This window comes from Bubalus bubalis, chromosome 10, assembly GCF_019923935.1.
Source record: "Bubalus bubalis isolate 160015118507 breed Murrah chromosome 10, NDDB_SH_1, whole genome shotgun sequence".
Classification (NCBI taxonomy): domain Eukaryota; kingdom Metazoa; phylum Chordata; class Mammalia; order Artiodactyla; family Bovidae; genus Bubalus; species Bubalus bubalis.
In genome coordinates this window covers 96,601,934-96,626,369 of record NC_059166.1, presented here as the reverse complement: position 1 = coordinate 96,626,369, position 24,436 = coordinate 96,601,934, and the positions used below count along the sequence as shown (strand labels likewise).

General features: G+C 39.3%; 1 protein-coding gene across 3 annotated transcripts in view; it reads left to right on the top strand.

The window, feature by feature from the left end:
* The window catches only part of ADGRB3 (adhesion G protein-coupled receptor B3), an 884,190-nt gene that overhangs the window by 142,717 nt on the left and 717,037 nt on the right, over positions 1–24,436 (top strand). The window lies entirely within an intron of this gene.

Genomic DNA, 24,436 nt, shown 5'->3' with positions numbered 1-24,436 from the left:
TTAAAGTGACTGAAGTTTCATATTATATAAGCATATTTTAGACTGTGGCCATATATATAGCCATATTTGTACTTCTTTGTAGAATAAATGATGTCTCATGAAGCTCTGAGAATTAGGAAAAACACATGTAGAAAAATTTTAGTATAGTAGAAAGACATCTGCCTGTGTTTAAGGGCAGAAAAATGTGCAGTTTTTCTAATTATCAGATGGATATGACATGTTTGCTTTTTTTTAACAAGAATTTTTATTTGTCAAACTAATTTGCCTAGTTTTGTTTTGATCTTGTTCTTAATGTTTCCTCTCCAATTCTAAAAGCATTTAAGGTGTGGCTGTCTATTCCTGTCTTTTGCTTTCCACACCAAATCATAAGCTGCAAATATTGGGTTCTGATTTAACCACATCTGACTCAGCTCATAAATTCTGATTACACCTGCATTTATCTAGTTAGTGCCAAATATCGATCATCAGATGCTGGACTCAGAATAAGAATTTGAGGTTTGCACTCTTGGTAGTTAACTTAGAGCTTTTGGTTAATGTACATCCTTCAGTTGACTCTGGGATCATAATCTCATTTAAGCACTGATTCCAGGAGCCAGGGTTTGCTGGGGAGAGACAGACAAAATGTGATAACAGAGAAAGGGAGGTGGGATTGCTAAAGGGAAATACGACAGGTGGACAGAGATCAGTGTTGGGGACTTTGTCCCCTAAATTCACTGGGGCAGGAGATTGGGGAAGAAGTTTTTACTTTGCTTTAACCTCCCCCTGTCTTTTTACATCAACTAGGATTTATGGTGGGTTGGGGGGCTCAGCTGGTAAAGAATCTGCCTGCAATGCAGGAGACCTGGGTTCGATCCTTGGGTTGGGAAGATCACCTGGAGAAGTATACTGGAATATCCACTCCAGTATTCTGGCCTGGAGAGTTCCATGGACTGTATTGTCCATGGGGTCCCAAAGAGTTGGATGTGACTGAGCGACTTTCACTTTCACTTTCAGAATACGTCTGTGTTTCAAATTGGTCTAAAAGGCCATCCTGCTGAAAAGTTCTGCTTTCTTATCTACCATTTTATTTCTCTGGAAAACTTTTTTTTGGGTAAACTTTTGTTTTGAGTCTTAACTGTATTTCAGTATTTCCCAGCCTTATCAACATTACATTAGTCTTTGTGCACCAATGATTTCTGCTTATTTTTATTAATGTTATTTTTAGATGAATGTCACAGTTCCATAATTTAGGCACTTTTATTTGCATTGTGGGGGGCTGCCCAGGTGGCTCAGATGTTAAAGCATCTGCCCGCAATGCGGGAGACCTGGGTTTGATCCCTGGGTCAGGAAGATCCCCTGGAGAAGGAAATGGCAACCCATTCCGGTATTCTTGCCTGGAGAATTCCAAAGAGAGAGGATACAGTCCACCGGGTCTCAAAGAGTTGGACATGATTGAGCGACTGACACTAATGCTTTTGTATAATATGTAGGGTTATATTTGGAAGTGACTGCAAGTGTTTTTTTCCATCTGTATGCAACTGACTCTGATTATTAATCTCCTCTCCTTACCCTTTCTTAGGTAACTTAAATCACAGATTTGAATAGATTTTTTTCACAGATTTGAACAGTTTTTAGGTTATACTAAGTTTGGAGTTTTTGCTCAGACACTCAGTCATGTCCAACTCTTTGCAACCCTGTGGACTGTAGCCCACTCGTCTCCTCTGTCATGGGATTTCTCAGGCAAGAATACTGGAGTGGGTTGCCATTTCCCAGGGACTGAATCTGCATTTCTTAGTCTCCTGTATTGAGCTTCCCTGATAGCTCAGATGGCAAAGTGTCTGCCTGCAATGCGGGAGACCTGGGTTTGATCCCCAGGTCGGGAAGATCCCCTGGAGAAGGAAATGACAACCTACTCCAGTACTCTTGCATGGAAAACTCCATGGATGGCGGAGCCAGGTAGGCTACAGTCCATCAGATTGCAAAGAGTTGGACAGGACTGAGAAACTTCACTGACTGTATTGGCAGCAAATAGTTTACCACTAGCACCACCTCAAACTACCACACAATTGCACTCATCTCACACGCTAGTAAAGTCATGCTCAAAATTCTCCAAGCCAGGCTTCAGCAATACGTGAACCATGAACTTCCAGGTGTTCAACCTGGTTTTAGAAAAGGCAGAGGAAACACAGATCAAATTGCCAACATCTGCTGGATCATGGAAAAAGCAAGAGAGTTCCAGAAAAACATCTATTTCTGCTTTATTGACTATGCCAAAGCCTTTGACTGTGTGGATCACAATAAACTGTGGACAATTCTGAAAGAGATGGGAATACCAGACCACCTGACCTGCCTCTTGAGAAACCTATATGCAGGTCAGGAAGCAACAATTAGAACTGGACATGGAACAGACTGGTTCCAAATAGGAAAAGGAGTACGTCAAGGCTGTGTATGGTCACCCTGCTTATTTAACTTATATGCAGAGTACATCATGAGAAACGCTGGGCTGGAGGAAGCACAAGCTGGAATCAAGATTGCCAGGAGAAATATCAATAACAAAACCCTTATGGCAGAAAGTGAAAGAGGAGAGTTAAAAAGTTGGCTTAAAGCTCAATATTCAGAAAACGAAGATCATGGCATCTGGTCCCATCACTTCATGGGAAATAGATGGGGAAACAGTGGAAACAGTGTCAGACTTTTTTTGGGGGGGGCTCCAAAATCACAGCAGATGGTGACTGCAGCCATGAAATTAAAAGACACTTACTCCTTGGAAGGAAAGTTATGAGAAACCTAGATAATAGCATATTCACAAGCAGAGACATTACTTTGCCAATACAGGTCCGTCTGGTCAAGGTTATGGTTTTTCCAGTAGTCATGTATGGATGTGAGAGTTGGACTGTGAAGAAAGGTGAGCACTGAAAAATTGATGCTTTTAAACTGTGGAGTTGGAAAAGACTCTTGAGAGTCCCTTGGACTGCAAGGAGATCCAACCATTCCATCCTAAAGGAGATCAGTCCTGGGTGTTCATTGGAAGGAATGATGCTAAAGCTGAAACTCCAATACTTTGGCCACCTCATACGAAGAGTTGACTCATTGGAAAAGACTCTGATGCTAGGAGGGATTGGGGGCAGGAGGAGAAGGGGACGACAGAGGATGAGATGGCTGGATGGCATCACCAACTCGATGGACATGAGTTTGATTGAACTCCGGGAGTTGGTGATGGACAGGGAGGCCTGGCATACTGCAATTCATGGGGTCGCAAAGAGTCGGACACAACTGAGTGACTGAACTGAACTGAGCACCATCTAGGAAGCCCAAGTTTGGAGTATAAATCTGGGGAAAATATTTTATTTACCTTTTGGTGTGGGGTAGAAAGCTACCTTATTACAGATTTTTTACTTTTTAAAATAATCAGTACTAAATGAGGATTTTGTGATCTGTTTTATTTTCATTACTTTTATATTTAAAAAATTAAAAATTAAAATTATATTCTTATTAACTTAAAGTTTGATTTGATCTTTGTTTATATGGTAAAATTGTACTTAACTAAATTGTTTACAATGCCACCAACTTCCACAGTTTGATGTATTATGTTATCGTGATCATGATATTTACATACATACAGTGCTGTTTAAATGAGTTTTGCTTGTAAGTTATTTGGCTTTGCTGTTTACTCCCTTGTAGTTTTAATCTAAGAAAATTTAGATCTGAATTTAAAATGATCACATTTAAAGCTTTATCTTAGTGCAGTTTGAGTATGTATGAGAGATTACGATTGGCATCGCTTGTCTCAGTAGATATTTAAGGCTTTAGAAGTCATTATTTCTGGCCTGCTAAGTGAGTTTATGAGATCTACTTCTCTAGAAATTACAGTGGACAAAGGACCATTTTGTATCGTTTCCTGGCTACTCATCTGATTACACTGTGCGTGCTAATACACTCTCTTCTTTTTGTTATCGATTGTCTTAACAGTAGGTCAAGTAATAAAAAAGATTAAATAAGGAGATATATATATATTTAAAATATAAATAAAGAAAAAGAAAAGCAGTCTAAAAAATAATCTCAGTAACCAACTGAGAGTAGGAGAGTGAATGTGAAGTTGTTTTTTCCTAACTGGGTGTGTTTTTAAGGTAGTATGTCATGGACAAAAGCAAAGCTTCCTGGTGCTGATTGGAAGGGCTGGCGTATCCCTAAGGCAACATATCAGATTTGGTTGGAGGTCTTAGAAGAGTAGCAAGTTGGAAATTTTGGTTAGACTCTCAGAGAGGCAAGTTTTAAAAGCACAAGGTCATTTAAAAATGAGATTTAGAAATTAAATCACTTTAAATAGAAGGACTCTGGTATCCAGAGAAGGTATATTATTTGAGGTAACGGATGAAAATATGAAGTGAATGTAAATCCAGAGGAGGTGTGAATTCTATAAAAGAGCAGGTCCCTAGGGGGAAAGCTTAGTGTCACATTGTGGTTTGGGTCCATGACTCAGGAAGCAAGCTTTACTTTTCTCTGAAAGTCAGAGATTAAAACCAGGGATAAAACATTACAACCTGCTTTCAAGTACAATTCATATTTGATCTTCATGTTAATCATGACTAAGGCAGAACAAACACTGTTATCCCCGTGTTGGATTAGAAATGCAGACATTTTTCATCTTTCCTGCCAGCCCTCTGCATAGCGGAAAAGAATCTTAAGGACCAAGAAGTCGGGGGTCAAGGGGCAGGGAATCTAAATTAAAGGTGATGACGGAGACCAGCTCTAACTGAGAAGGTAGGAGAAAGGGCTTGCCCTGCTGCTCCTTCTCACAGCAGGCTCTGCACAGGTCTGTACCATCCCCAGAGCTGCGTCCGTGCTTGTGGACTCACCACCCATGCTCTGTGTTTTGTCTTCTCTTCTTGGCACTTAACATAGTACTATTCAGGTGGTTCACAAATTTTTATGAATATGCACTATTTTTACCAAGTCCAAGCTCCTACTGCTTGCCACACAACAGGCCAATAAATCGAGAGAGGAGTTATTGGGCCAAGAAATAGTGACTTTATTCAGAAAGTCAGCAGACTGAGGAGACAGTGGATTAATGTCCCAAAGAACTATCTTCCCTGGCTGTGGATGCTAGTTGTTGCTTTTGTTTTGTTCTGTTTTTAATAGAACAAAGAGGTGGGAGGTGAGGAGGCAAAGCAAAAACAAGGTGGTAAGTGGTGGCAAATGTTTCCTGATTCCTGAGGACTCCAGAGGGGAAGTGTTAATTTCTTCTTTTCTGCAGCCATTCACAGGTGGGCCTGGTCAGAATGTTTGCTGTGAGCTAAACAAAGATATTTAGGTTAATGCTCATTGCATGGGAGGCAGGGTTCCTGGAGGTAGCCCATTATGTATGCTTTAAGCTACAGACAACCTGACTTTAGTGATTAACTTATAGTGAAAACAACAGAACACAAAGGTTAAAATAAAAGAAACAGACCCATGGAGTCAGATTTGTTCTTCCTTATTATGCCATCTGCAAAGGGGACCTGAGGAGTAAGAAGTGTATGAAATAGAAAATATGGGTCCTGAGCTCCAATAGCTCATAAAGAAATCTAGAGGAGACCCTCATCAAGGAGGGAGCTTCCGTGTGGAATGTTATATGCTGGGAATAGGAGGAGGGCAGTTAGACAAACCAGCACTTGGGAAGTTTCATGACTGTAGACATGTAACACATGTGGGTGTTCACTGTGGGTGCAGAGCGCTTATCTGTTTTCTTGATGGAAGGGCTAGGAGCCTCGGTGAGAAACGAGGGCTGACCTCTCAGGTTGACGTCACTAAGGAGAACCTCCAGCCGCACAGATGAGGGCTTGAAGGTGTCACAGGACACGAGACAAGTCGGTGTGACAGCATCAAAGGTGCAGTCCTCAGAAGGCAGGATGTGCGTGCGCTCAGGATTCATGTGTGCCGTGCGACTGCACATGCTTGTGGAACAGACCTACACACTCCTTTGCATCTGGTACAAGGTGCAGAGCTGGCTTGTGGGCACTAATGAGAATGGATCTGAGGGTTGAGGGTCCGTAAGTGGACAAGTGAGTGGACAGCAGGTTCAAGCACATTGTGAGGATGGAGGGGGAGATTTCCTCGAGTTGTTCGCTGATATGATTATGTGTAAAGATGTACAAAATGACTGCAGATGGTGACTGCAGCCATGAAATTAAAAGACGCTTACTCCTTGGAAGGAAAGTTATGACCAACCTAGATAGCATATTGAAAAGCAGAGACATTACGTTGCCAACAAAGGTCTGTCTAGTCATGGCTGTGGTTTTTCCAGTGGTCATGTATGGATGTGAGAGCTGGACTGTGAAGAAAGCTGAGTGCTGAAGAATTGATGCTTTTGAACTGTGGTGTTGGAGAAGACTCTTGAGAGTCCCTTGGACTGCAAGGAGATCCAACCAGTCCATTCTGAAGGAGATCAGTCCTGGGTGTTCATTGGAAGGACTGATGCTAAAGCTAAAGAGTTGACTCATTGGAAAAGACTCTGATGCTGGGAGAGATTGGGAGCAGGAGGAGAAGGGGACGACAGAGGATGAGATGGCTGGATGGCATCACCGACTCGATGGACATGAGTCTGAGTGAACTTTGGGAGTTGGTGATGGACAGGGAGGCCTGGCGTGCTGCAGTTCATGGGGTCGCAAAGAGTCGGACACGACTAAGCGACTGAACTGAACTGAAATATGTACAGACACACTAACGGTTACAAAGGGAAAGTGAGAGGTAAGTTAGGAGTTTGGGATTAACATATACACACTGTTATATATGAAATAGATAAATAATGAGGTCCTACTGATTAGAACAGGGAACCATATTCAATATCTTGTAATAACCTATAATAGAAAAGAATCTGAAAAAGAATAGATACATAGATATATATATATAACTGAATACCCCGGGTCTGGAAGATCCCCTGGAGGAGGAAATGGCAACCCAGTCCAGTATTCTTGCCTGGAGAATCCCATGTGCAGAGGAGCCAGCCAGGCTACAGTCCATGGGGTTGCAAAGAGAGACTGAGAGACTGAGCACGCATGTGCATAACCGAATCATGTTGCTGTGCACTGAAACCAGCAGGACACTGTAAATCAACTGTACTTCAATAAAATAAAATGAATTTAAACATAATAAATAGATGCACGTTATTGAAAAAAGAAAAAAAAAAAAACTGTAAAGGAAGGAGCAAGACAAATAAGACAGCGAATGTCCTGCCTTTGATGAGTTTCCCTGAAATGCACCCTGGGGAGGGGGTTTGGCCAGTGTGTGGCAACTTGGGCCCCAGCAAACAGGAAGGGTGTCTGTATTTTTTGACCTTGGAGAGAAGGGTGAGAAACCGTAGGGTCACTGACTGAAATGGAGGGATTCTAGGAATAAGCTCATGATAGATGTGATGGTCCATCTCGGTCTCTCTTGGAGAATTAAATGGTGAGGTCCCCTGCCCTCGCCTGCCCAGGATGCACAGACCTGAAGGGAGAAGGAAACGTCAGCAGGGAGCCCCGTGGGAGGTGGCCATTTGAAGATGAAAAAAGATGGTTGGAGTCTGAAGGGAACACAGAGCAGCCCAGAGAAAGCTGAGCGCTCGGGAATTGAAGGAAGGAGGCAAAAACCAAGGGGAGATTCAAAATCTTTATGACAGAAGAGAGGAGAGCAGGGGCTGAGCGCTTTGCTTGTCTGGAAGTGGGAAGGTTGCAGCCACAGGGGAAATGTTTTTTCTGAAGAATTAACTGAGGGCATTTGCTTTGGAACATTGCCTCTTAAGACGTCCTGTTTTCTGATAAATGGTGTTTTGTTGTTTGTGTCAACCTTCTGCTGTAGACATGGTCCCTTTGTTTAAATTTCCACTAAAATAAAATGCTTTTCGTACATGGGCACTTTCAAGGAAGGTAATTCTCAGGTAGGGTAAAAACCCCTCTACCTTTTCCCAGGCCTTGCTGGAAAGAGATTTTAGAAAACACTGATAGATGTGTCTTCCAAGTCTAGAGTTCTGGTTGATGGGCATGCTGGCTAACTCAGCTCTGGAAAATCTCTTCAGGTCAAATTAAGGGTAGGGGACAGAGTACTCCTGCTGAGGAGACAGCTGTATATAACTTTAATTTAAATGCCACCAATGAAAAAATTGCCCTGGTATAATTTAAAGCATTTGGTTAAGGGGAGAGTTACTTTATAATTAAATAACGCTGCTTCCTTCCTATCTACCCCATGGGTATGAGAGTTAAGAACTAAAACAATTTAATAGGATAATATTTCAAGAGCATACAGAGCACTTGCAGTCCAGGGGGAACAGTGGCCACAGAGGCAGCACCAAAAGCTGGGCTTGTGGAAGCAGGCGAATGCTCAGGTACGGACACAAAATGGGAACTCAGTGCTCAGGCTCATTGTTTAGGAAATCTGTTTGCTGGAGTGATGGTGGGTTGCATATTTACAAAACAGAAATAGACTCAGAGACATGGAAAGCAAACTTATAGTTCCTAAAAGGAAAAGGTGGGAGGGGTAAATTAGGGGTTTGGGATTAATATATACACAGTGCTATATATAAAATAGATAATCAACAAGGATCTGCTATATAGCATGGGAATGCCACTCAATATCTTGTAATAACCTATCACAGAAAATAATCTACAAAATAATATGTGTGTGTATATATATATATTGTTCAGTCTATAGATTCATTATTTTATACATATATATATATATGTATAAAATCTGGCTTAGATGGTAAAAAATCTGCCTGCAGTGCAGGAGACCCAGATTTAATACTTGGGTTGGGAAGATCCCTTGGAGAAGGAAATGGCAACCCACTCCAGTATTCTTACCTGGAGAACCCTATAGACAAAGGAACCTTGTGGGCTACAGTCTTTGAGGTTGCAAAGAGTTGGACACAACTGAGAGACTAAAACACACATACACACACACACACACACACATATATAAAGTGAAGTGAAAGTTGCTCAGTTGTGTCTGACTCTTTGCGACCCCATGGACTGTACAGTCCATGGAATTCTCCAGGCCAAAATACTGGAGTGGGTAGCCTTTCCCTTCTCCAGGGTATCTTCCCAACCCAGGAATCAAACCCAGGTCTCCTGCATTGCAGGCAGATTCATTACTAGCTGAGCCACAAGAGAAGCCTATATATATATACACACACATATATATATATATATATTTATAAAACACATAAACTGAAATTTATTTTGCTATATACCTGAAACTAACACAACATTGTGAATCAACTATATTTCAATAAAAATAATTTAAAGTCTTTAAAAAAAAAGGAAATCTGTTTGTTAGGATATCGTGAAGGTGTTTGCTTTCCGGCAGGCCATATTCAATACCAGACAAACCTCTCCAGGTCTGCACGGGCTACCCACCCTGCCCAGAAACCAAATGGGAGCTCAGGGCAGTCTTGTTTCTCACACGTTTGTATCTAATGCTGGAAGAAGTTGCTACAAGGAACACTGACTGTTTATTCCCAAACCCCCAATCTTCTAATAGTTGCACACACACTGCTTCTGCGCGGAGGACACTTTTACTTTCAGGAGTGATTATGATTGTTTGGGTATGGTGTTCCTTGCAGTGTGATAATGGATGTTTAATCACAGAACATGTGCTTTCCATTTTGAGCTCCATTTCTCACGCCTGGGGCTCTCATTCTGTCCCCAGGATGGCTGGGACACACCTCCTGGCTCTTCTCCCGTCTTCACGCCTTCTGCACACTCCCGGATCCCTGCTACCCTGTGCTTTTAGAAACAACAAAGTGTTGAGAATGCCGTCAGCGCCCCTCCAGTTTGGTCACAGATCTATGTGTAGTCATCCTTCCCTGCCTTTCTGTTCTGTATCAGAAGGAGCACAACCTCTTCCAGAGCAGAATCTCAACCAGGACCCTGACCTGCCCAGATGTGTGAGCATCGCCCGATTCCCCCATCATTGTGTTTTGTTCACCCTCTTCATCTTTGTATGGGCTCTCCGTTTGTCTGTACTTTGAAAAAAAAAATCATTCTTGGGCACTCTCTATTTGCTAAGTGGAACCTCTGAAGTTAGTGTCTGAATCTTGATAGTTTCCTGATCTCCATCTATTGGTCTGACTGATTCTTAATCTAAGATTCTTTATCTACCTGACCACTGATTTGAAAATAAAATACCTAGAGTTTCTAAATCCTTGAGTTTCTACCAGTGCTTTTATTCACATGCAGTTTCATTTCTCTAATTCTGTGCCTCTTCATTTCCCTGTATGCTCCTCAAGTTTCAGCCTCGCTTTTTACAGCTGTTTTTCTGCGAACTCTAAAGATGCTTGAGAATTTCCTATTATAATAAGCAAAACCAAAAAAAAAAAAAGAAAGAACTTTCTTTTAGTCTTGCTTTTGTCCCTCAAAATAATAACATGTCTCCTTATCTCTTGGAACTACTTGGAATCTTACCACCATTTTAGTCGCGTACAGTCTGGTTGCCATGGTTACTACTCATGGCTATGCTCTCCAGTATTACCACTGACCTCTAAAGTTACTGAGTTTGTTATTTGTTTACAATATTTATGCTACTGGCTGCTTGATTTCACTTGCAGCTTTGATGAGAAACTCCTTATTATGTGTTCCTGGTAATGTGTCCCTCTCCTAGCACTAACAGAAAATATCCTGGTGAAAGATTACATATGTGGGCTGTGGAGCTTTGCAGACTCGCCTTTCCATTCTGGCCTCTGATTATACATGAATGTGACCCGAGGAGAGCTATTTAATTATTCTAAGGCTCATTCATTCACGTAGTGGAGAAAAATTGTCCTTGCAAAATTACTATCAGGATTAGAGGTAATGGATATTAACTCTTAGCAAGTTCTTGATACACATGAAGCACTCAGGAAGTAGTCAGTCCAGGCATCGCGAGCAGCAGCAGCATCCCAGCATCCCTGTCAAACCACTATCATCACCACTGGCATTTTCAGCACCTTAGTTACTGGAGCACCAGTTTTCTCTCTCTCACTCGTTATCCCTTGTTTGCTGACAGGTGTCCACTTACAGGAACACAACTGTAACAAAATCAGTACTGAGAACTAATTTCATTGTGTCACTTTTATTGTTAAAAAACTTTCAGTTGTAACTTATTTCCTCATACTGAATGAATGATTACGTGTTCCTTCCATTGTGTGTATTCAGAACTGTTTTGAGCTTTATGACATATGTTAGCTTGCTTGTGGGATTATGAGTCACTTGTTTGTCTGTTTGAACACCCCTCTGCTGCTGCTGCTGTGTCGCTTCAGTTGTGGCTGACTCTGTGCCACCCCATAGACGGCAGCCCACCAGGCTCTCCTGTCCCTGGGATTCTCCAGGCAAGAACACTGGAGTGGGTTGCCATTTCCTTCTCCAATGCATGAAAGTGAAAAGTGAAAGTGAAGTCGCTCAGTCGTGTCCGACTCTTAGCGACCCCATGGACTGCAGCCTACCAGGCTCCTCTGCCCATGGGATTCTCCAGGCAAGGGTACTGGAGTGGGGTGCCATTGCCTTCTCCGGAACACCCCTCTACTAATCCTAAAAGCTGCTTAGGGTAACTACATTGATTCATTCATTTTGAATTTCAACCAGTTTTTTTTTAATCTCAAATGAGTGATTTCTGAGACTGACAGTTTTATATATACATACATGCAAACACGCATAATTTCAAAGTTATTTAAATATACTAGGTACCCAGAATATGAAATTCTATGCCATGAACTCTTATGGCTTACAAAGCCAGAAAGATTATTCAGTTGAGAGAGGCTCCCCATGATAAAGTGTCAGCCTACCTTGACGTTTTCCTTACCAGCTGAGAAAATAACTAAATTACACACAATCTGCGTAATTTAAATATGTGGTTTTTTGATGGCTTGTGCCCTATTATTATTTATAATTATATAGAGTACATATCTATTCAGTAAAAGCATTTATTTTCCATATATCTGAGACAAAATGAAAATGTAATCAATATATTCCAAAATATTTAATTTTCTATTTATTTATGAGTAGAAAAGATTTATATTATTACTCTGAACTTTTTTTAGATATTCTATTCTGTTCTTAAAAGATAATTCACCTATCTTTGCCTAAAAAAACATGTGCTCCTCATTAACTAGCGTTCTTGGCAAATCCTTTTTCTCCATTGTCTGTATTAGTTGCAGTCCGGTCTCTTTTTATTTTTAGTATAGTGTGTGAAACATTTGGCCACTGCTTTCCTTATTCCAGATTACTTTTACATTTCACTTTTGACGTGGCCTAATGTTATGTAAACGGTCCTTATGAAGTCTTTAAATCAAATTGATTCTTTTGTGTACAAGATATTTCCAAAATGCATAGCCAATATTTCTTAAACTCAAATACAGTTCAAACACAGATTATTGTATTAACGCAAATTTTCTCTATATGTAAAAACGAACTTTTCTTTCCAGAAAAGTCAAAGAAACTAGGTCAATTGAGAGGTAAAAGACAAGGGTTATAGTTGAAGAAAATGAATGTTAATAGCACAAATTATTTCATTATATTACCATACATTATAAAATTTAGCCTAAGAAAATACCATGAATGCTTGGTCATTAACTAAAGTAATGTCTTAATTTTTTAAAAAATTATTCCTTTACTACACTATGTGTGCCATTGGTTTCCTTCTAGTCAATGTCTTTTTAAGTTGGAAAATTCAATTTAATTATGTAATTAGCTAGTTAGTTCCATTTTTTTTATTAAATCTTGATTAAAAGCATTGGGCATAAGCAGAAGCAAGCAATTCAGTATACCTGAATATCATAATTTTTGTTTTTCTCAGTGTTTCATAATGAAGTCATTCATTAGTTGTAAATGATCCTGGATCCATATGCCATCAAAGTTGAAGGGAAAAAATTAGGTATTTAGTTATTTCTGAGAATGACTCTCTTTCTGACTCTCTCTCTCCCTCACTCACACACACACACACACACACACACCCCCCTCAAGGACATTTTTCCCCTTGGGATGGCTGTCATATGCTTCAGTAATGGAGATTAAATTCCTAGTAGTTAGTTGGATAGATCTTTTCCTAACAGAGAAACTAAAATTCATTAAAAACTAATTAGGAATGTATAGGAGGTTAATTTTACATGTTCAGCCTTATTAGAATGAGATAAGTAATTCATAAAATATCAAAGGATTGCTTTCAAGAGAACTAAATAAAATGACACTACCAAGTATTGTTTCCTAAAAAAAAAAAAAACAATAGAAACTATAAAAGCAAGTCAAGGCAAACCTTCAGTCCAACTCATCTTACTTTTTGTCAGAAGGAAAACCACAAACATAACATACCCACAGCTCTATTAAATAGTGGCTTCTGGCAAAGAGTCTGTGAAGTAGCAGCTGCAGTGCAGGTGGGCTTGACTTTTTATTGATTGCATTCCAGCGAGAGAAGACTGTGCCATTTGCCGTGATCTTCCCCTCAGTAAGACCTAACTGGGTATGAAATCTAACAGGATTTGGTGTCCGATTGGAGCCCGTGCACTGACGCCGTAAGAGCAGCATATTCAGTTCCCTGAATACATTTGCCAGTTGCGGTTAGATGTATAATATAGAGGGGAAGCAAGGGAAACTATTCAAATGCTCTCATTTTTCTTTTTGCCAAACATAATTTTTAAAATATATCAGCTTTTTTTTTCACCTTGACTTCTAGCTGAATAGCTTGGGCTATTTCCATGTTGGGAAAAAAGAAGTCAGTTCACCAGGTTTCCTTTCCAGCAACCTCCCCCAGCGTTCTGGCTCCTGCCCGGTGGTCCCGAGGTTGCTGCTCAGAGCAGCAAGTTCTGGGGAGGTTCCTGCAGCCAGCTCAGCTCCATGCCCTTCAGGGCAGGGCTCCGCTCCTCCCAGTTGGATTTGTGACTTTACACAGACACCCTAAACTTCCCTATTTGGTTCCATCTTTTGACTCAACCAGGACTTATTTGGCACCTCCTGGGGGCAGGCTCTGTCTGCCCACAGTCTCTGGTGCTGGCTCCCTTGGGCCTGAATTGGACTCTGCATCCACTGATGTATCTTCTCCACATCTCCTGTGGTCTGGGCAGTCCTTCAGTATCCCTGGCAGCCCCTCTGAGTACCTGCAGGGGCGTTGCTTGGTTTTCTTTTCTTTTTTTTTTAATTTTAGTTTTTATTTTATATTGAAGTATGGACAGAAGAGTACCTGGCAGGCTAGAGTCCAGGGGGTCATCAAAGAGTTGGACACAACTTAGCGACTAAGTAACAACTGAGAAAGTGAAAGTCACTTAGTTGTGTCTGACTCTTAGTGACCCCCATGGACTGTAGCCCACCAGGCTCCTCTGTCCATGGGATTCTCCAGGCCAGAATACTGGAGTGGGTAGCAAGTTCCCTTCTCCAGGGGATCTTCCCAGCCCAGGATTGACCCCAGGTCTCCCACACTATCAGTGGTTTCCTTATCAGCTGAGCCACCAGGGAAGCCCAAGAATACTGGAGTGGGCAGCCTATCCCTTCTCCAGCAGATCTTCCCGACCCAGGAATTGAACCCAGGTCTCCTGCATTGCAGGTGGCTTCTTTACCAACTAAGCTACCAGAGAAGCACAACAACAACAATAGCATAATGGGTTTACAATGTTGCCATTAGCTTCAGGGTACAGCAAAGTGATTCAGTTATGCATATAAATATATCCATTCTTTTTCAGATTCTTTTCCCATATAGATTATTAGAGAATATTGAGTGGGTTTTTTTCAAGGCGTCCACAGCGTTACTATGCTTCTGTGATCACATTGTGTATGGTTCAGCCATACATTTTCTGTTTTATTTTTTATATTAATTAATTAATTTTAATTGGAGGCTAATTACACTATTATACTGGTTTTTACCATACAGGGCACTCAAAGCTGGTGCACTGGGACAACCCTGAGGGATGGGATCGGGTGGGAGGTGGGGAGAGTTCAGGATGGGGGACACATGTACACCCGTGGCTGATTCATGTCAATGTATGGTCTGTTTTATTGTATAGACTGCAGATGGTGTTAAGTAGCCTGTTTATTTTCTCCTTAATCTTCTTTTAGGTTCTGTTTTCTGGTGGGTGATCCAACTTGTCTTTCCTCAGATTAAGTCTTACGTTTTGTAAATATGAAACTGCTAATCTATTTTACTGTCAGATTTTTCTCCTTATCATCATACTTGCCTGTCTTCCAAAATAGTAATGGAAAGATGGGAAATGTTTTTATGAGACCAACTAGATAATACGTACGGAGAAGGCAATGGCACCCCACTCCAGTACTTTTGCCTAGAAAATCCCATGGATGGAGGAGCCTGGTGGGCTGCAGTCCATGGGGTTGCTAGAGTCAGACAGGACTGAGCGACTTCACTTTCACTTTTCACTTTCATGTGTTGGAGAAGGAAATGGCAACCCACTCCAGTGTTCTTGCCTGGAGAATCCCAGGGACGGGGAAGCCTGGTGGGCTGCCATCTATGGGGTCGCACAGAGTCGGACACGACTGAAGCGACTTAGCAGCAGCAGCAGCAGCAGATAATATGTAAGTCAAGTTTGTGGTTACCTGAGAAGTACTGTATATGAACATTTTATTGCCTAATACTTTTGTATAAAAATGACCTATTTATTTCTTTAATTTGTTTTTCTGAAGTAGAGGTGATTTGCAGTTTGGTATAATTTCTACTATGCAGCAGAGTATTTGATTCAGGTATACATACATATACACTCCGTTTCATGTTCTTTTTCATTATGGTTTTTCACAGGATGTTGCAGATAGTTCCCTGTGCTATAGAGTAAGGCCTTGTTTATCCATTCTATATATACTAGTTTGCATCCACTAATCACAGACTTCCAATCCAACTCATCCACTCCTCTCCCCGTTGGCAACCACATGTCTGTTTTCTGTGCCTGTGAGTCTGTTTCCGTTTCAAAGATAAGTTCATTTGTGTCATATTTTAGATTCCACATATGAGTGATGTGCAGTATATCAAGTGGTATTTAAAGAATGACAGATTTTTATTCTCATCATTCATCCAGTGATTTAAGCCATAGCACCACATTTAAAATCCACTTTAAGCTAAAATATGCAAATCTATTTAAATATCATAGAGAGATTTACCATGTCCCTTGCTGGTTAAACTGAGTGTTGTACGACTATCACTGCTCTCCAAACTACCCCATGTTTTTGTGTGTGTGCTTAGTCGCTCAGTTGTGTCTGACTCTTTGTGACCCCATAGGCTGCAGTCCCACCAGGATTCTCTATCTACGGACTTTTCCAGGCAAGGATTCTGGAGAGGGTTGCCCTTTGCTTCTCCAGGGGATCTTCCTGACCCAGGAAATCTGTGTGTCCCGAGTCTCCTGCATTGGTGGTGGTATTTTTACCACTGCGCCTCCTGGGAAGCCGAACCCTACATATTATTGCAGCATTTTTATCTTTGCCCTCTTTCCCATTCTCCTCTCCTTTTTCTTTTTAATAAGCTTCTCTCTACTTTTTTGCCATTCTTCCTTTCCTCTGTTTTTTTTTTAGATTTATTTTTTAAGAACTTGTAAAAAGTAACCTTGAAGTTTATATGGAAGAACAAACAAGTGAGAAATACATCTATGTTTTGTTTTTAAAAAAAGTAATAATAAGCAACTTGATCTCAGTGCTAAAACCTACTATGGCACAATAATTAAATTGGTATTATACAGATGAAGCCTAAGCTTCCGTCAAAATAAATCCACCACATCATAAGCCCAAGTATGAGTACACATATAACAAGTAATAGATGTGGCCCCAAAATTGATGAATCAAGGAATTGTTTAATAAGTAGGACTGATAAATAACTATTTGAAAAGTAAACAGAAGTGTAAAAAAGGTAAGAATGTATTTTAACCTTTCACCTAAACAAGATAGCAATTAAATAAATTATAAACATATTTGCATATATTTTAAATGCAATATTATAAATGAAGTTAAATGATATCATATGATCACTGATAATTGGAATCCAAATAAAATGATCAAGTAATTTGACTTACAGATATAAATAATAAAATAAGAATTATATTAACAATAATGATATCACCTGTCCTTTTCTGAAACCTTATCAGAGTGTCAGAAACTCTAATAAGTGGTTTACTTGTAATATCACATTTAATCCTCTGTGACTCTCACATTACAGTCTCTGTGATTTCCAGGAGAGGGACACAGATCTTAGATTTCAGGTAACTCACTAAATTCTGTCATAATTTAAACTTTAGCCTAACTTTTTACGTTTATATAAAACACTCCTGTATGTAGCTATTTAGGTTGTTTTACTTTATTAATATTATGACACTCAGATGAACTTTTTGATGCACACACACAAACACATGTTTAAGAGAGAAATCTGCATTTAACTGTTGTATTTTAATGATTCATAGAAATGAACTACTTATTTTATTCTTTTGTGTCATATTGGTAGACTTTTATATTGATTTTTTATGTTCCTTATTACAAAGAAACATTTTAATGTACCCACCTGTTAAAGGATTTCTTCCTGCTGCCAGAATTTCTGGATGTTGGGGATGCACATTTTAAATGTTAATGAGATTTTATTAGCAGTGATAGCAAGTATTCATGTCATATTTTTGGTTTTAATAGAAATGCACCTGAGGATTGATTACTAAGGATCATTTCGTGTTATTTACTTGTTTTGGGAAAAAAAGTTATTTTTCCTTAGTTGCCTCTCTTCCTTTTTTAAAATAATATTTTTAGATATGAGCAGAAATTGGGCTTTATAAAATTGATGTGTACAATTGTTCTCCCATACAATTCTTATAATCAATATTTAATGTTCTTGCAAAGGCTTGCCTGCAAAATACCTTTCAGTTTTATTGAATAAAGTTCTAGAGCAAGTAAAAGTTAAAACACGTCAGCGTTTTAGAGAAAATCAAGATTCAGTTAGAAAAAAAGAAATACAAAATATGATAACTGAGCTGTAACGTTGTAGGATGCCAAACAGATTAAGACCATTATTCAAAATGAAAAAAGAGTAAAGAAATATATATGACTCCTGAAGAACCAGAATCAGAAAGGAAGGTGACTTTACTAAGAGCAGCCAAAGCAGCAGCACTGGAAAAGGTCGAAGTAATCTTGCATGCTTCCTCAAGGAAGATATAAGAAGCAAGGTGCTAGAGATGAAGTCCCCTTAAAAACCTCCTTTAAAATTATGTTCTGAGACTTCCCTGGTTGTCCAGTGGTTAAGACTCTGTGCTTTCAATTCAGAAAGCATGGGTTACATCCCTGGTTGGGGAAGTAAGATGCCATATGCTGCACAGCATGGCCAAAAAATAAATAAAATTCTATTCCATTCTTTGCTTTAATGTTTTCCTGTATCAGAAAAAAAAAAAAGTTCTCTAAATAAATCCTGATGGGATTTTGATTAGAATAGAGTTTATTGATTAATTCATTTTAAAATATGTCAACATATTGCAATGCCTAATTTGATCATGTCTTCCTTTATTTTCTTAAATTTCCTTTCCAAAATGTATCACAGTTTGGTAAACTTTATCCCATTTTATTTTACAAAATTATATTCCTCAACATTTCTCTACTAAAATTTCTATTTGATGAATGCTGGTTTAATGGAACGCTACTAAATTTTACATGCTGACCTGATATCCAGCAACTTTTGAACTTTCTTATTCATTCTAAGAGTTTTTACATTCTCTGGGCTCATATAATGATCATCAGTTTAGTTCAGTTCAGTTCAGTTGCTCAGTCGTGTCCGACTCTTTGTGACCCCATGAATCACAGCACGCCAGAACTCCCTGTCCATCACCAACTCCCGGAGGTTCACTCAAACTCACGTCCATCGAGTCTGTGATGCCATCCAGCCATCTCATCCTCTATCGTCCCCTTGTCTTCCTGCCCCCAATCCCTCCCAGTATCAGAGTCTTTTCCAGTGAGTCAACTGTTTATATGAGGTGGGCAAAGTACTGGAGTTTCAGCTTTAGCATCATTCCTTCCAAAGAACACCCAGGGCTGATCTCCTTTAGGATGGACTGGTTGGATCTCCTTGGAGTCCAAGGGACTCTTCAAGAGTCTTCTCCAACACTACAGTTCAAAAGCATCAATTCTTAGGCACTCAGCTTTCTTCACAGTCCAACTCTTGCATCCATACGTGACCACTGGAAAAACCATAGCCTTGACTACACGGACCTTTGTTGGGAAAGTAATGTCTCTGCTTTTCAATATGCTATCTGCTGCTGCTGCTGCTAAGTCGCTTCAGTCGTGTCCGACTCTGTGTGTCCCCATAGACGGCAGCCTATCAGGCTCCCGCGTCCCTGGGATTCTCAAGGCAAGAACACTGGAGTGAGTTGCCATTTCCTTCTCCAATGCATGAAAGTGAAGAGTGAAGGTGAAGTCACTCAGTCGTGTCCGTCTCTTAGTGACCGCATGGACTGCAGCCCACTAGGCTCCTCCGTCCATGGGATTTTCCAGGCAAGAGTACTGGAGTGGGGTGCCATTGCCTTCTCTGAATATGCTATCTAGGTTGGTCATAAATTTTCTTCCAAGGAGTAAGCGTCTTTTAAATTTCATGGCTGCAGTCACCATCTGCAGTGATTTTGGAGCCCCCCAAAATAAAGTCTGACACTATTTCCACCTTTTCCCCATCCATTTCCCTTGAAGTGATGGGACCAGATGCCATGATCTTCATTTTCTGAATGTTGAGCTTTAAGCCAACTTTTTCACTCTCTTCTTTAACTTTCATCAAGAGGCTTTTAGTTCCTCTTCACTTTCTGCCATAAGGGTGGTGTCATCTGCATATCTGAGGTTATTGATATTTCTCCTGGCAATCTTGATTCCAGCTTGTGCTTCTTTCAGCCCAGCGTTTCTCATTATGTACTCTGCACAGAAGTTAAATAAGCAGGGTGACAATATACAGCCTTGACGTACTCCTTTTCCTATTTGGAACCAGTCTGTTGTTCCATGTCCAGTTCTAACTGTTGCTTCCTGACCTGCATACAGGTTTCTCAAGAGGCAGGTCAGGTGATCTGGTATTCCCATCTCTTTCAGAATTTTCCACAGTTTATTGTGATCTTAATATATGTTTTCTGCAGAACATGGCAGTTTTGACTCTGCTCTGTGATTCTCATACCTTTACTTTTGCCATAGTTTTGTCCTTCTGAGAGGGATCTCTAGGACAGTGTTGAACAGCAGAAGTGATACCAGGCACTCATGCATTTATTCTTACTGAATACTAGTGAAGTTATACCAGTCAGAGATGATCTTTACTTTAGATTTGTCTTCGTGAGGAAGAGAGAGAACTATCTTTCATAGACTAAGGAAGTAACTTTCTACTCCTAGTTTTTTTATGGTGCTTTTAGTCATGAATAGGCATTGCTGCTGCTGCTAAGTCACATTGTCATGTCTGACTCTGTGAGACCCCATAGATGGCAGCCTATCAGGCTCCGCCGTCCCTGAGATTCTCCAGGCAAGAACATTGGAGTGGGTTGCCATTTTCTTCTCCAGTGCATGAAAGTGAAAAGTGAAAGTGAAGTCACTCGGTCGTGTCCAAGTCTTCACGACCCCATGGGCTGCAGCCTACCAGGCTTCTCCGTCCATGGGATTTTCCAGGCAAGAGTACTGGAGTGGGGTGCCATTGCCTTCTCCAATGAATAGGCATTAAGGTTTATCAAATATATTTTCTTCATCTGTTAACTTTGATCATATCATTTATGTGATGAAATAACATTGGTAGATTTTCTAAATTTGGAGCATTATTGAAAAAAACTTTCTTGTCTATGATATATAAATATTTTAAATATATGACTGCAGTCGAAGGTTGGGTCAATGATGCTGCACAGTTCACGATGTGTTATCAGTATCAACCCCTGCAAGGTTCTTGACCTTTTTAATTCATCTTTATTTATAAGTTTGACAAGCTTATAATTTTCTTTACATGAGAAGCCTTATATCATCGTAAGATCAAGTTATAGTAGTTTCATAAATTTGGATAATATTGGATTTTTTCTATATTATGGAACAATGTGTATAAGGATTATCTGTTAGTTGAAATTTCAGAAAAATAATTTTTGCAAAATGATTCTGGATAAGACACCTATTTTTATTCTTTGGTCAATTTCGGTAATTTGTGTATTCCTAAATATTAAGAAATTTCTAGAAACATATTGTTTCACTCATGTTTTCAAATATAGTGAATATTTTAATGATAACTTATATATTTTAAAATAAAAAGTTTATATAGAGACATATCTATTTTACACTTTTATATTATATGAGCTATTATGTTATTTTTGTTCAATTTTGTTAGATATATTTTGGGTTCTACTTCAAAATACAGGAAATTATTTTTATTGACCATATCAATTGTGTTTTTTTTTGTTCTCAGGTTCTATTTCATTTAATTACTTTTTCCCTCAGTCGTTTCTCTTCCTTACATGTCTTATATTCTTTTATATCTTATTCTATTGAATGCTCAGATTATTTATTTTCAGTTTTTTATGTTTTCTATTAAATGAGTTTTTGGCTAAACCTTTTCCTGGGGTTACTGTACTAGCTGCTTCCTATGTAGTATGAACTTTTCACAGGAGTATACACATATTGAGCACTGTTTTACAGAGTCTACACCAGTTCATACACAATAGCTCTACATATAGAAATGCATGGATTTTTGGTACTGCATCACTTCTAGACCTGGAATTATGGATTGTATAGACAATTTGCCACCTAATGAACAAAAATAACATTATTTCACTTTAATGCAATTACTAAGCCGTCTTAGAAAAAGCTATTTTGAACATAATTATATACTTACTTGATTTATGTTTTGTTGATTGTTTTAACGAACCATTTCCCTTAAAGACTACTGTTAACAAGTCCATGAAAGGATCCCAATCAGTAGTCATTTAAAAAAATATTTTTATTATTTCTTGTCCAACTTCTCTTTAGATATTTCACTACTAGCTACAACCACTAATCCTACTTGAACAATCTCCAAAAGAGATATATCAATAGGAAATTGTCTATAGAAAAAAGTTATAGTTTATTCATGATGCAAATATACAGTAGTGTGAGTCATAAATACATAAATCAGCTACTGATGGAGAGATCAACTTGATGAAATCTGATTAAGGAACAGTAATTCATTCGTAATGCACTGGTTTATAATCCATGGTTCCCAACATAAATAACTTCTCTAGGTTTCTCATGGACACTCTGACTACACATGGTCGTATTTTCCAGTGCTGGATGAATTACATTCTCTCTAATAGTCTATATTCTCTGAAACTCTAGGCTTTCTTTAAAATAAGTGCTTTATTAAAGGTTATTTATTTTTAGCTCCTTAATTGTGTGTTTATAGAAGCATAAATTATTTGTTTTAGTATCTTCACATCACTGATGTCAAAACAATCAATATGTTGGCCCATCTTTAAAGTTTTATGAATTAGAATAAATAACATTACAATACTGATTTAGCTATACTTTGGGAAGTTGCAACTTAAAAGATTTTCAGGGGAAAAGTTGTGCATAATCTTTCCCTTTAAAATAATAGTGTAATAAAACTTTTTGTTGAAAAAATCTGCAGTTCTTTAAATTAAAAATTATTAAACTTAAAAATGTATGTAAACTTAAAAATGTGTTAAACTTATGCACATGTATGATAAAAATCATGACTGTTACATTTTGTTTGTCAAAGGTTATTTTCTAGGTTTTGACAATAAAGAAAAGGAACTGAAATTGTAAAGTGTTAGTAGATACAGCAGTTCCACTGTGAAGCTTGGGTTACATTTTGAGGGAGGGATGTTCCTCCACCCTTCTGAGGTCTTTTGGCTAATCTAATAATCAGATTGACATAGATGGATTAAAGGGAGAAAAACAAATTTAATTTGTATAAATGTGGAGGCCCTATAGGTAAGGGAGCTAAGAAGTGAATGCATCAGGTTGTTGATGTACCTTTTAGACAAAGAATCAAGTAGTTGTGAATATTTGATGAAACTAAGAGGTCTTCCTTGGGGTAGCAGATAAATGAAGAGGTAACACAGTTTGTTCAGACAGCTTTTGGGACCTTGAATCCCCTCTCTCTGTCAATAAGGATGCCCTCCATCCACGGCCAAAGGTAGGGCACCTTCCCATGGGAGCTTTGTTTCCTGCTCTCATGGGAACAAAGGAGGGCCAGAGTGTTCTTTTTGTTCCAGCTGGCTCTCCTTTAATCTTGATTCAAAATAATCAATATGCCACTTTGGCACATTTGGGGGCAGCCTGTCCCGATCTGCAGCACATGTAACCTTGGACAAGAGAATCTGTATTAAAATATCATGCTTGGTGTATTTCAGAATCTCTGCCTCACACTAAAACTCCTTTTTCTAGAGAGAAAGCTGAATTTATCCTATAATACAGACAAAGCCTGTTTTATTACTCTTTTAAAATAATGTGTTTTTTACATGTTGAAGAAACCTTCACAACCCCGCATTTAGCAAGTCTGTCAGCACCGGTTTCCAATAGCATCGTCTCACTTTGCATCTTTGGCATATTGGTAGTTCTCATATTTCCAACATTTTTATTATTGGTTATGGCGATCTGTGATCAGTGATTCTTGTTGTTACTATGGTAATTGTTTTAGGGTGCAACAAACTGTACCCATGTAAGATGGTGAATTTAAATGATAAACATCATGCCTGTTCTGACTGCTCCACTGACTGTTTCCTGTCTCTCTCCCTGTCCTTGGGATACAACAATATTGTATTAGGACAATTAATCACCCTACAAGTGTTCAGTTGAAAGCAAGAGTCGCATGTCTGTCACTTTAAATCAAAAGCTAGAAATGATTCAGCTTAGTGAGGAAGATGTGTTGTAAGCCAAGACTGGCCAAGAGCGAGGCCTCTTGTGCCAAACAGCCAAGTTTTGAATGTAAAGAAAAAGTCTTAAAGGAAATTAAAAGTGCAACCCTAATGGACACACAAAGGATAAGAAAGCAAATTACCTTATTGCCGATATGAAGAAAGGTTTAGTGGTCTGGTTAGAAGATCAAATCAGCTACAACATTCCCTTAAGCCTAATCCAGAGCAAACTCTTTTTAATTCTATTAAGTCTAAAAGAGCTGAGGAAGTTGAAAAAGAAAAGTCTGAAGGTAGCAGAGGTCAGTTCCCAAGGCTGAAGGAAGGACGCCATCTCCATAACACAGAAGTGTAAGGTGAAACAGCAAGTCACCCAGGAGATCTAGCTAAAATCATACATGGAGGTGGTGACCCTAAACAACAGATTTTCCATTTAGATGAAATAGTCTCATATTGGAAGATGACGCCATCTAAAATTTTCATAGCAGGAGAAGAGAAGACACTGCCTAGCTTCAAAGAACAGGCTGACTCTCTTGTCAGGGGCTAATGCAGCTGGTATTTTAAGTTGAAGCCAGTGTTCACTCACCAATTCTGAGAATCCTGGGGCCCTTGAGAACTATGCCAAGTCTACTCTGCCTGAACTCTGTTAATGTAACAAGTCTTCATGACAACACATCT